Source organism: Lactuca virosa, chromosome 1, assembly GCF_052849685.1.
Source record: "Lactuca virosa cultivar CGN04683 chromosome 1, Lactuca_virosa_CGN04683_v6, whole genome shotgun sequence".
NCBI lineage: Eukaryota > Viridiplantae > Streptophyta > Magnoliopsida > Asterales > Asteraceae > Lactuca > Lactuca virosa.
In genome coordinates, this window is record NC_136426.1 from 145231757 (window position 1) to 145245116 (window position 13360).

Here is a 13360-nt window from a genome sequence, read left to right on the forward strand (position 1 = left end):
GGTCATGCATTCTGTTGTCATATCTCCTAGATCCATAGATGTTGTTTTCAAAAGAATTAGTTTTGTCATCCAGAAAGGGATAACGACGCAGCTTGTTGCCCGTTTGCCTTCCATCCATATGTATCGAACTATATTAGTCGTATTTTTAATGAATAAAAATACTTTCTTTATACCCTATTTTCTTTATAAAAACCCCACCATTTTATAAAAAGTGCTAGGATTTATAGAAGTTTGACTTTTATGTTTATAAAAATCATTAGTTAATTAGGATGTACTCTTGTCTTAATTAGCCAACTACTAAACCTAAAGTAGACCACCTTTAAGTCCCATTCATTTTCCCCCTCATCACCCCTCATAACTCACCCTACCCACCCCACCCACCCTCCCCCCCCCTCTGTCTTAAAGTTACGGCCACAAGGCCATTTCCCTTCACCATTTCTTCATCTTTTGTTCTTCTTCTCCAAGAAAGGCTCTCAACTTCCAAAACTAATTTCTCCCAAGTTGATTCTTGAAGTTTTGATAAGTACTTTCTTCATCTCCTAGCGATTCTACACACTTCTATACTAGTTTCAATCCATTTACACACATTTCATGTGTTACAATTCATAGAATCTTCAAATCTTCAAAGTGTTCTTCAAGTGCTATTGACTTGAAACTTTTCATCTACAACCTTTCATTTCATCAAGAAAAGCACACCAAAGGTGAGTTCATACCCCTTCATTTTTGAGATTTCTAAGTTTTAGGGGGAGGGGGGGGGGGGGAATACATGTAAACTTGTAAAAATATACAAGTTATTATGAATATTTACTTATATGTTGTGAAAAAGTGCTAAATACTTGAAATAATGTTATTACCAAGCTTTATGAACATTTAGATGTAGATGGTTGTTTAAAATACAAAACTATGAAAAATAAGTTTACACATGCTATATTTTATTAAGAAAAAATCATAAACACAAAACTATAAAAACTATGATTTTTATGAATGTAATATGACTTTTCTAGCAAAAATGGTTATAACCAAGTTATTACACCATTTTTGTGGGATATAAACCAAAATATGTTATTTGGAATATATTTGCTTGAAACTAGTTAAAAATACAAAGGATTTACTTTTACAAAAAAAAAAAAAAAAAAAAAAAAAAAAAAAAAACTATCGTTTTATGTAAAAATGGGTTTTTCTAACAAAAATGGTCATAACTAGGTTATGGCACCATTTTTCTGGTTCTTAACCAGAAATATGTTGTTTAAAACATATAAAGTTAACTTGACCTAAAAATTACAAAAAGGTAAAAAAAATAAGTTTTACATAACTATATCTCACTATTTGCCGTTTGTGACGTTAAAAGTAAAAAACTAGAAAAATGGACAATTTCATACTAAGGACTCACTTATTTGTGTTACATGTAAAATACATGTTATTTATGAATTTCTAAGTATGCTAGCCTATATATATATATATATATATATATATATATATATATATATATATATATATATATATACCATTATATAAACCATATATAAATGTGGGCCCTTAAGATTTTAAGACTTTGTCTTAAAAAAAGGAGGATCAATATTGGCCATTGAATTTAGTTTGGATGGCTTAGATCACTTAAATGGTAATCCATGTGATTTAAAATCAACCAATCAAAATTAAAGAAAAAATATACAATTTTTGAAGCTTAATGTACAAAAGATTAAGCACACAAAAGCAAATCAAATGATTCTTATACTCTTACTCACGTGGATTGACACAAGGATTGACAACATGTATGCCCAAGAGTCGTTGATATGAAGCAACAATCCAATGGTCATGCTGGTAGCTACAACACCACAAATACACTCAAACCTAATCACTTTACTCCTATACTTGACGCCTTGCCTTCCGCCTTCAGCCACCCACGTCCGCCACCAACATTTTTGAAGCTTTTTACACCTTCAACCACTTCACCGACATGGCATGACCAGTTCCCTCATCACCATCCAGCATCACAACCGACCACCGTCTCCATATCTACCACAGCCGCACGATCTTGACTATCAACCTCCTCCTTAAACGCTGCCTTCATCTTAAGTCGCCTTCATCCCTACTCAACCACTCAACACAGCTATTGCAACAAAGCAAAAGACGAGATCTGGAAACCCTAGATCTAAAACCGCGACAACCACCACCCTTTCTAACATCCGCTGCCAAGTCTCTCTTTCTCTCAATCAAAAACCATATATCTTGATTTGTTTCTAATTTTTATTATTTGTTATTTGGTTTATGTGTATGTATTTACGTGTTCAATTATATGTTTTTGCATTTAATTGTTTATGAGAATCTAACAATGGTTTCTTGAATGGATCTTGGGGAAAAACCTTTCTGATTGTTCGTAGAACTTGCATGTTCTGCATCATAATATATGGTTTGCTTTTTCTTGATAAACATATTAAAATTCTCGAGGCTTGAATAGGATTTTAAATTTTTTAACAAAAATGTATTGTTTGTGTTTAATATGTTTGTTAGATTCTATTTTGTTTTTTAAAAAACCAAAAATATGATTTATTGTATAATCAAAACATGATTTATTGTATAATCATGTTCAGAGTGAATTAAAGAAATAAATTATATTATGGTTATTATGAATTAATCTCTTATGACAATAATTGTATGCAGAATGAAGATAATAAAATAGAAGGTAAATAGTTTTTATAGATGGGTAAGTAAAATTTCAAGTAATGTGTTGTGAGTAATTGTCGATTAATGAAAATTGAGTTTTGTTTTTCGGTTTTTCCAAAATAAAATTTCACAACGTAAATGTTTTAAAAGTTCTGACAATCATTATTTACAATAATTATTAAACCTAGCAATTAAACACGGTTGATCTTAAATTGAAAACTTATTTTCTTCATTCCATTAACAAAATATGGTATGTAAAATTAAAAAGTAGTTTAAGCAACTAACAAAATTAAGTGCATCATCTCTTTCAAAAAAAACTGAAGTCCATTATTACGTAAAACAAACACTTCAATAGAGATGATTTATTAAACATCAATATAATATATGCTGATAGCAAATACATTAATAATCGATAAAAAAAACAATATATTATTTGCATTGATTGTCTAATTAAATTAATGGAAAAGCAAAATGCTAAGTTAAATGATGGCATCATAAGAAAAATATATCGGAGAGAATTTTTCATATACTCAAAAAAGATGTTGAAAATATAAATAGAACATCATATCGCTTCACCTCCACCCTCTACAATTTAAATGTAAATGTAGGTGAAATGGAATGTAGTCTTAAAGAAAAAAAAATGAGAAACCTAAAAAGCGAAGATATACAATGAATCATGTTTCGTATTTTATTGATTGAATACAATTATGCAACTACAGAGATAGACATGGAAAATTAAGAATTATTTATATTATTTTTAATATAATAATGTTAAAATTTATAAAATGAACCAAGAGTTATATAATTTTATAAGTTTATATAAAAAATTTTAATTGTTTAGTTTTATAATAATAATAATAACTCTCATATAAAATTTATATTAACGAATAGAGGTTACAATAAGATTATCACAAGTACGATAATGATATTTTAATATAAAGTTATTAATTGATCGATGGTATGACTAAAGATAATTAATTACGTGAGCTTGGAAAAATATTTTAGTTCTATTTGAGCAACATTATATAAAAATTCAAAGTATGAATGAAAAAAATAGTTGTGTTTATAGTTTTTAACATTATTTAATAATTGTTATGGTGTTGGTAATAGTGATATGAGAAAATCATTTATTTGCCAATGGAGTATTTTTTTTTTATAATAGTAAAAACTTTAGAATTTTAAATCCGGGTGCTGAGAATAAGAATGGGTGCAGACCGGTTCATATATCATAAATGTTTTAGGAACCTTTAACCAATTTCGATTTAGTTTCCGACATGCAAATAATTAGTGATTTCGGTTCTGATTTCGATTCCAATTCCAAATAAAATTTTCTTATATACACCCTTAATATCATGTGTAATGCATTTATCATGCAAATCATTTAAAGGCACATGGACGGACAAATATCAAAATCAACAAGTTGTTCATAGTATTGATTTTTTTTTGTTTTGTTTTTTTATATTTGAACAACTATCGAAAGAATGGGCCAATGAAGTCGTTATTATAGATATATATTAATGATAATTGAAATTTACGGATATATTGCATCGTTTTTTAAATATTACATGTTTTCAAAAGAGACTATTACATGTTTTTTTTTGTAATAGTCTCTTTTGAAAGGCACATGAACGGACAAATATCAAAATCAACAAGTTGTTCATAGTATTGATTTTTTTTTTGTTTTGTTTTTTTATATTTGTACAACTATCGAAAGAATGGACCAATGAAGTCGTTATTATAGATATATATTAATGATAATTGAAATTTACGGATATATTACATCCTTTTTTAAATATTACATGTTTTCAAAAAAGACTATTTGTTGTAAAAAACAACTCATCGAAAACATCAATGTAAATGATATTTGTTGACGTGTGTTATGTTATGTTTTTTTTAATGTGAAATTTTCAATATGAAACTAATATAAGAAAAAACAAAGGTTGTAAAAATCGCTCGACGGTAGCTCAACGGTCAACTGACGTTAAGCGATTAATCGGACTAGGTGACGATTAACCGGTGACCCTAAATTATTAATAAAATTATTTAAAAAATTAATATATCGTAAAAAAATAAGTATATGAAAATTTTAAATTTTAAAAATTTAAATTTAGTATAATATTTTAAAAATGAAATTTAAAAATTTAAAAAATTTAAAATTTAAAATTTTGGTGTAGTATTTGAAAATTAAAAAAATTAAGATTTTAAAATATTTCCCGCCTATGACCGCCAAGCCCGATTCCGACCAATTTCCGCCAAGCACCATAATTGTAATCGTTTCAAGGCCGTCAAACGATTAATCGCCAAATAATTGGCCGTCAAGACCGATTTCTACAACACTGGAAAAAACTAATCGTCACCGCTGAAAGAAAGTTTACTTACAAAATGGTATTATTTGATGTTGGCCGAAGGGAAACTGATCGTCGCCAGAACCTAATCATCGAAATAAAACTAATGGCCGCCCGCTGCATTGTGCGGGTACCCGACTAGTATATATATATATATATATGTACAAAAATCAAATATTATAATAAACTATATAAGTATAGTTTATGGATCATTAATACTATTGTAACATGTTGAGCAAAGTGCATAATTATATCAGGATATATATAATTATTTTATTATCATGGAAAAGTGATAATTACACATACAAAAGTTTTCATTACAACAACACGTAAACTCGTTGAATCAATTTTTGTGAGTCAAAGTCTACATCGTACCTATAAGGGTGCCTACAAAAGTCATGTATTATAACCAGAGTCTCCCGTAAGAGAGCGTAATACTTTTGTATAGATCTATACGGGACTGACAATCCCGCAACTAAGCTGCTTGCAACAACTAGACTGGCAGGTCTGGGGTGACAAATGTCATAACATTCTGACGCCTGAAGAACGTCGTAACAGGTCATCTATGTCTTTAGCACGGTTATAATAACTCACATGGGGAAACAACGATACAATTAGTTTATGGGGAAACATTCATTCAAACGGTTTTATATAAATTAAAACTGCATATTACTATTTTAAGTATGGAAATACTTGTACATTTCGGTCTTAGGGTTTCTAAGACTACAACTCATTTTTAAGGAAAATATTGGATTTTCTGGAAACAAGCACTATCATTTTACAAGGAAAGGCTTACAATTCTTCATACAAGCTCTTATGAACTCACCAACTTAATTGTTGACACTTTTTCAAAACTACTTGTATTCTCAGGAAATCACTAAAACATGTAACTACAAGCTTTTGAGGATGGGAAGCTATGGCGTCAGACAAATATTATTATCATCATATTGTAATTCAGTTTGAAACATGCAACTCTTACAACAATGTAACTTTTTCATCTATATATATATATATATATATATATATATATATATATATATATATATGATGGTTGTGCTTGCTTTGATCACTATTATTCATTATGTTATGATACAATACATGAAATTCATCCACCTTCGGACGTTTCCGACATCCTTGTTTGGTGGTGTGACAAAATAGGAGACGACCAGCGCAAGCAACAACATTTAGAGCTACTCAGTGGCTGACTTGATTTCAATTTCAGTTGTAAACTGTTGTTCAACTGTTATCATGAAGAATAGTTGCTTATCAAGAGTGAGAAATATGCCACAAGATACAACCATGGAAAGTAAGCGTGATTATCATTCGGATTATACACTATTAAAAAAACCTTTAAACATAATACATATATTGTATACAAGATGGAGACCAATAACTCCCTAAATCCATATATGACCGTACATCCATACAAACCCCAAACTTCATCGTCGTTTCACCTCCCTCATTGATCAAAATGTAAGAGAACAAGGAGGTGTCTGTTGGGTTTTGGTATAATACAACATCCTATGGTGAACATACAACCCTAAATACCTTGGATCTATGTTTTCACTAATTATACATGCAAATGGTTTCCAAGGTATTGAACCTATAGCTAGCATGCAATTGTCATACAAACTACATGAAATACTAGATAGAGTAACATACCTTTTGTGTGGCTGGAAGTCTTGATGTATTTGGCCTTAAGAACTTAGCCTCAATAGTGTGGAAGCCTCAAATGAAGTCACAACACATCAAGGACAAAGGTAGGACTTGAGAGAGAATCTTCATGCACTCTAAAACCTTCATGAACTCCAAGAACATGCACACACACTAGTGGTTCCGGTTTTTAGGTCATAACATATGTATTTATATGTGTTGAATTCTAAGAGTCATGGGTATAACCCAGTGTTGTAAAAATCAATCTAGGCGGCCGATTAATCGAGGATTAATCGCTAGGCGGTCTTCAACCGAATAGGACTAAGGCTAATCGATCGGCTTAATCGGTTTTGGTCAAAGGGGGTCAAAATCGGAGCTGGACGGTTCTAATCGGTCCTAGGCGGTCCTAATTGGTCCTAGGCGGCCCAATCGGCCAAATTTTCAAAATTTCAAATTTTAAAATATTAAACCAAAATTTTCGAAATTTCAAAAGTTCATAGTATTTCAATGTTCAACTAATATATACAAAGATTTAAAAAAATTAAATTTTAAAGTTTTTCTCCAAAATTTTCAAAATTTCTATGTTTTCAAATATACAAATACCTAAATTTATTTCTTTTCTTAAGATATATTAAAATTTGAATAACTTTTCTTATTAATTGGATGATAAAATTGTTGTGCTTGTTAAACTTATTATTAAACTTGTATGCTTATTTATTTACATTCTTACGATTAAAGTTAGATTTATAAATTTTTGAATAATTTTCTTAATAATTAATGGTCCCCGATTAATCCCCGCCTAACCGATTAATCCCTAGACCACAGTCCACCGACTAGCTAACGTCTAACGTTTTCTGCAACCTTGGTATAACCCAAACCCATACCCATGGGTTTTATAATCCATGGTTCATGTGGCCCAACTCTTTATGTATCCATACATAAACTTGGTCCAACATGGATCATAAGCCCAACACATATAAATATAACTAATTACCATAATTAGTCCCCATAGTTTTAATTAGTCTATTTTGATCACTAAATTAATTCTGATCAATACTAATTAAAACATATGATTTCATATTAATATTTTAGAACTTATAATATATTAATAAATTATATATATACTCTTCTCTCAAAAGTCCATCCTAACAAATTGTCCTGATGATATGCAACCCAAATGGACCATGCTACTCTCGGGTCGAATACATACCAATAATAGTTATGGGCTTAGACACCTAATCCAATAGTCTCCCACTTAGATAAGTCTAAAACTATTATTGCGTATGACTCCAAAACCCGACTAGCAATCGTAGCTCTTAAAGCCGCTGTCGAACTCTGAACAAATCAATGACGCGTCCATTAGATAAGGGATCATATATTCCTCCATTCTAGATATCATATGGATTGAGACATGGATTATAATCATTCTCTCTGTCCATCTGTTGTTTCCCGATTTCCAATTTATGACGACTGACTAACTGAACAAATCAAATCAGTCCAGGCCCGGCCGAGCACTTATGTTTGTCATCACTAAATCATCGAGGGGCCCACAGATATCGCTTTTATCCCTCCAAGGGTAAAAGGAATGGATAAACTTCGACTCATATCCTTGTTCTACTACTTGTTAAATCATACACAAAGGCACGTTTTATAACATTGAGTTACCAATGCGTTTTCGTACAATCAATGTATAACCAACTCATAGTTAACAAATCATATCTCTAGTTTTGAAGAATATAAGATATTATCGTCTCATGATCACTCGAGATAAAATCCATGAAGTGATACAAGTGAGCGTGGGTTTAATCCAAAACACGAATCTCATTCCAGGAGCACTCATGAATGTTGCAGCAACTTTTGCTTTGTCCAACACCTTAGACATCTACAAACCCAATTCATGACAGTCTTGCCTTAATACCTACTTCCAACGTATTATCGACTGTGGATGGTTTGAATAACTTAGTCATTCGGGAAGAATAACCTAGCTATTTTGGAAGTCAAATGTCACACCCCCGAAACCAGACGGCGGAAACGTCCGGGGGCTCGCGTGACTTAAATTGAATACCATCACCATGAATATACATGAATCATAACATAAACATCACCATGCATCAATACATTACAACTGATATTGTTTACATCCCGTACATTGTTTCAAATATTACACATTCATAACACAAATTGTTTCAGAGTTTTCAAAACAAAACATTCTAACATACTTGGTATTACCCTTCCGCTTATCTGTTACCTGAGAATACAAGTTATTTTGGAAAAAACGTCAACATATGAAATGTTGGTGAGTTCATAAGCAAGGTTGTGAATAAAATGATTTGTATAGTTTGTAAAACCCAGAAAATCCGATATTTTCTGAAAAGACAATAGTTTATCAAAGTGTGAAGATCCATAAGTTGATGCATGAATGATTTTAAGACATATATATATAAAAGGGTGTTTTGTATTATAGTATAGAAATTCCGAGCGAGTAGTATTGATTTCCCCGGAAAACCCGATGTTTTCCGATGTCGAAAGATATACGTGATTACAAATTGTTATACCGCCACAACGAATGGCTTTTGATTACTCATCCTTGAATACTCGGATGGTGTCGGATAAACCAAGTGAGTCGTCGTAACGATGTCCGGTGAAGACATGTTATAACAGCCAACTACAAACGTCCCATAGAGGTGTCGTCCGTTGTTACTCACTTAATCCAAACCACCTTGATTACTGTTGAATAACGTCCTAATTCCGTCTACTTTGATTACTCATGAGCCTTAGCGAACGAAGAGAAGAGGAGTACGAAGTCCTGCTACTTATCGTAAGTACCTTAGGCTGTCGTGGATGCGAAGGACACGTTGTCCCAACTCGCATTTGATTACTCTGACCTTACTAGCCATACTAATGGACCACTAGGGCCCAATAGCACATAAAAGCCATTGAAAGTCCTTTTATATGGAATTGAGCCATAGGAGGCCCAATAACATATAAGCGTTATCCCTTTGGGCCCAAAGATCATGTTAGTGGACTTGCAAGATCCAACAAGCATGATTTGAAACTCTCAAGCCCAAAGTTTGTATATCTACTCATCTTAGGTATCGCGTATCTATTGAAGGGTTTGATTTAACGTTTGTTGGTTTGGTATCGATTCGAGACCGATCGATTCGTTTATCACGATATTCGGAGTTAAACGTGTATTCGTCTTTCGATTTGTCGGTCGTCATGATTTTGTATTTTGACTTAATGAAATAGTTTGTTTAAAAGTGGGGATTTGACCTTTTCACTACCTTTCTTTTTATAAAAATAACAATTTTAGTCTTTTAAATAAAAGAATTGCATTTTTAGTCCTTAAAACATTTTCTTGACACTTTTGCATCATAAATTTATTGAAATGATAGTTTTAACCCAAAAGTTGTTTTGTTAACAGATTCAGCCCTTCCAGAATGGTATTTTTCGGTTAAAACCCTATTTTTCGCAATTTTTACAGTTTTGGCCCAAAATCCAAAAACTTTACATTTTTGATCCTTTTTGGATATGAAAAGCATTTTTGACTCTTGAAATAGTTTTGTTACACTTTTTATCAACTGTTTTGAATAAAGTTTCATTTCAGTCCCTTTAGTTGTCATTTTTCGCAATTTTGGGCTTATTGGGCCAAAAAGCCCAAAATTAGCCCATTAAGCTAAAAATTTACATTTCAAGTCCTTTGAAAATGTTAATATTCAGAAAAACAATTATGGAAACTGTTTTGACTCTTTTGGCCCTTAAGAAACCGTGACTTGACAATTTTTAACCCAAGTTTTGTATTTTTGACAATTTAAGCCCAAAAATGGGTTTTTTTTGTTGAAGTATGTTTAACACAATCTTATAAGTTATTATTCTTGACTTGTTTGATGTGAAATAACTTAGATCATGTTTGTTTGCTTTCTCATGTCATAGATCTCGACATATCACCCCTTTTTGGTTGCATGTTCATCACAAAAATACATAAAATCATACATACATGCATAAAATCACACATAACATACACATACACATAGATCTACACATTTTTCTTGTATTCTCCCCCATAAAACATATAAAAACCGAAAAGAGAGGGGTATGAAGCTCACCTTGAGTTGTGGGTTCGGTTTTTGAAGAGGAGATGAAGAAAGTTTTGATCCTAGCAAGTGCTCTTGGAAGATTTTTGACTTAGATGTGTTCTAAGGAACAAGATCACGAATTTGATTAGATTTAGAAGAGATTTTTGATGAAATGAAGTAGCTAGATCATGGATTAAACATCAACTTACCTTAGATGATGAATTTTGTGGTTTAATTTCCTTGAAAGCTTCCTAAATCTCGAAAATTTGGTGAATGAGTGCAAGTATTCTTGAGAGGATTTGGAGAGAGTGGAGATGAATTTTGTGAGTGTGTGTGTGTCTTGTTTCGGCCGAGAGCAAAAGAGAGAGGAGAGAAGAGAGAGTAGATGAAGTGATGGTTGTATGGAAGCATGGGATTTTTGCATGGAAATCCATTGTATAATAATGAGGTGGCACAAGAAGTCAACTCCTCCCTTTTTTTTGTGTAGTTGGGCCGAGAAGAGGAGAAAGGAGAAAGGAAATTGGGCCTTGAATGCTTAAGCCCATATTATGACTTAATTTGATCATCTTTGGCCCAAAATAAATCAAGGAATGATTTTTATGATCCATTAGGGCTAATTAGATTTGTTGTGAACCAATAAGGCTCATTAAAGTTAACTTAGTTTATTTTAGGCTTATAAGGCCCAAAATATTAAGTTTCATGTATATGGGTCCAATTAGGGCCCATTTGAGAGTTCTATGTTCAAAATAGTTAAATTGGAAGCTTATTGGTCCATTAGGCCCAATAAGGAAATCCTAGTCCAAAATGGACTTAAACCGGGATTTCAAGGGTTTCCAATTCTTTGTTGACTATTTGTAGTGTTTGAATGGAGTATTTAATGAAGTTTTGTTGTTATTGAATAAGCATCATACATGATTTCATATTGTTGATTCATAATTGATATAAGTGTTGTAGTTACAAGGCATCAAAATTCCTAGTTGTGACATCAAAACATGCAAAGTGAAAGACAAGAATAACCGAATCCAATATGGTCTCAGAACTTATGAATATAAATAAAACACCTTTTATTTATCACCATATTGATTACACATTATTCATTGCATAATGTTTCAAATAATCAACTTTATACTTGAATCAAAACAATAGTCATGCCATGCTCCAAGCATGCACACTATGTTTATCCAAACATTAGTTATGTCATACACCAAGTATGCACACTAAGTTTGTCTATGATCTTTTACTTTGTGAAATAGATCGATTGAACATAATTACAATGATTCTCATTTCACAATCGCAAATCCTCATTGTAAATGTAAGAATTCCAAATTCCTGCCATTTATCGAAATCTGTTAGATTCTAAACTTATATGCATTGATCCTCTCGTAATGATTATGCACAAAGTCACAAAGACATGTCAACAGACATTACAGAGTATTCCACTGGAGATCAATTCCATGGAAACAAAGTCTCAAATTCAAAGTACATTACTTTGAACATCCTTCTTGCATTAAGCTTTCTAATCTTACACAGATTTGAAGAACAACTTCCACCTATGGAAACCTTTCCAGATTCCCATTTTGACTATCACTTCTGAACAAGATTTTCCTCTTTTCAGAATATGTTAATATGGTCCTACCAAAATTAACAATATACTTCCAACTGTCCATGAGCAACCAATCTTTGGTAAACCTTAGATTGTCCTCGACAATTGCTTAATCATTTTAGTCATATCCAATTCTAGACTTTTCCCTTCTTAATGCCCTGAGCATTTGGAAAATTTAGAAAGGATGAATATTATAGCACATGCAATCGATCCTATATCCGAAGCATATGGGACACGATTCATGATGTCTCACATAAAGACATGATACTAGACCAGTCTTTTTGCTATAATATTTCTATTTCTATTTGCCATGTTCTCATAATTCAAATTATGAAAAAGGATGTCGTAATCATAATCGAGTTTTAGAACGCAAATAATGTAATCATGACTAAATTCGATCAAAATCTCACAATCTAAGCTATTTAGAATTTGAAATGAAGTATAATTTCCTCTCCCTTAATTATAGCAAAACAACCTTTTCAACCCTTGCAACTTCACGAATTGAAACTTTTGTTTTCTATAATTAACATTGCTAACTTGCAACACTTATCATAATTATCATGCTCCCACTAACATGATGATTATTAGCATAACACTCATGCTCCCACTAGCTTTGACATGTATCCAGAAATCAGTTGGACTTCTAGAAATCAATACTTTATTGACTTTCTTACCAAAGTTCAGACTTCTGATACAAGATGCTTTGATAAAACTTTATCAAAATCATACACTTTTCCTTAGATATCACACATGTGTGTCTAAACAATTTCAGAACTATGAAAAGGGATGCTGTAATCATAGTCTCAATTGTTTAGACCTTTGTCATTTCTCACAAGTCCATGTTAGTGTGCCGGTTAACCACACGCGCTCCACTAACGACTTTGAGAATGCAAATATCACAATTGCTATCTACCTAAAATCTACTTAGTGAAAGCATTTCCTCACCATCATTTTCATGAATCAGAGAGAAACCTTATGACACTTAGATTTTATGGTGTATGTGTTCCTATCCATGTGAA

The 13360-nt window shown here is 31.9% G+C and overlaps 1 long non-coding RNA gene across 1 annotated transcript; it reads left to right on the forward strand.

Annotated features, from left to right (window-relative positions):
• Nucleotides 1–461: 461 nt before the first annotated feature.
• Nucleotides 462–2345, forward strand: LOC145106983 (uncharacterized). Its single transcript, XR_013707672.1, has 2 exons — nt 462–701; nt 1761–2345. It is a non-coding gene; the product is annotated as an uncharacterized LOC145106983 (long non-coding RNA).
• Nucleotides 2346–13360: the final 11015 nt, after the last annotated feature.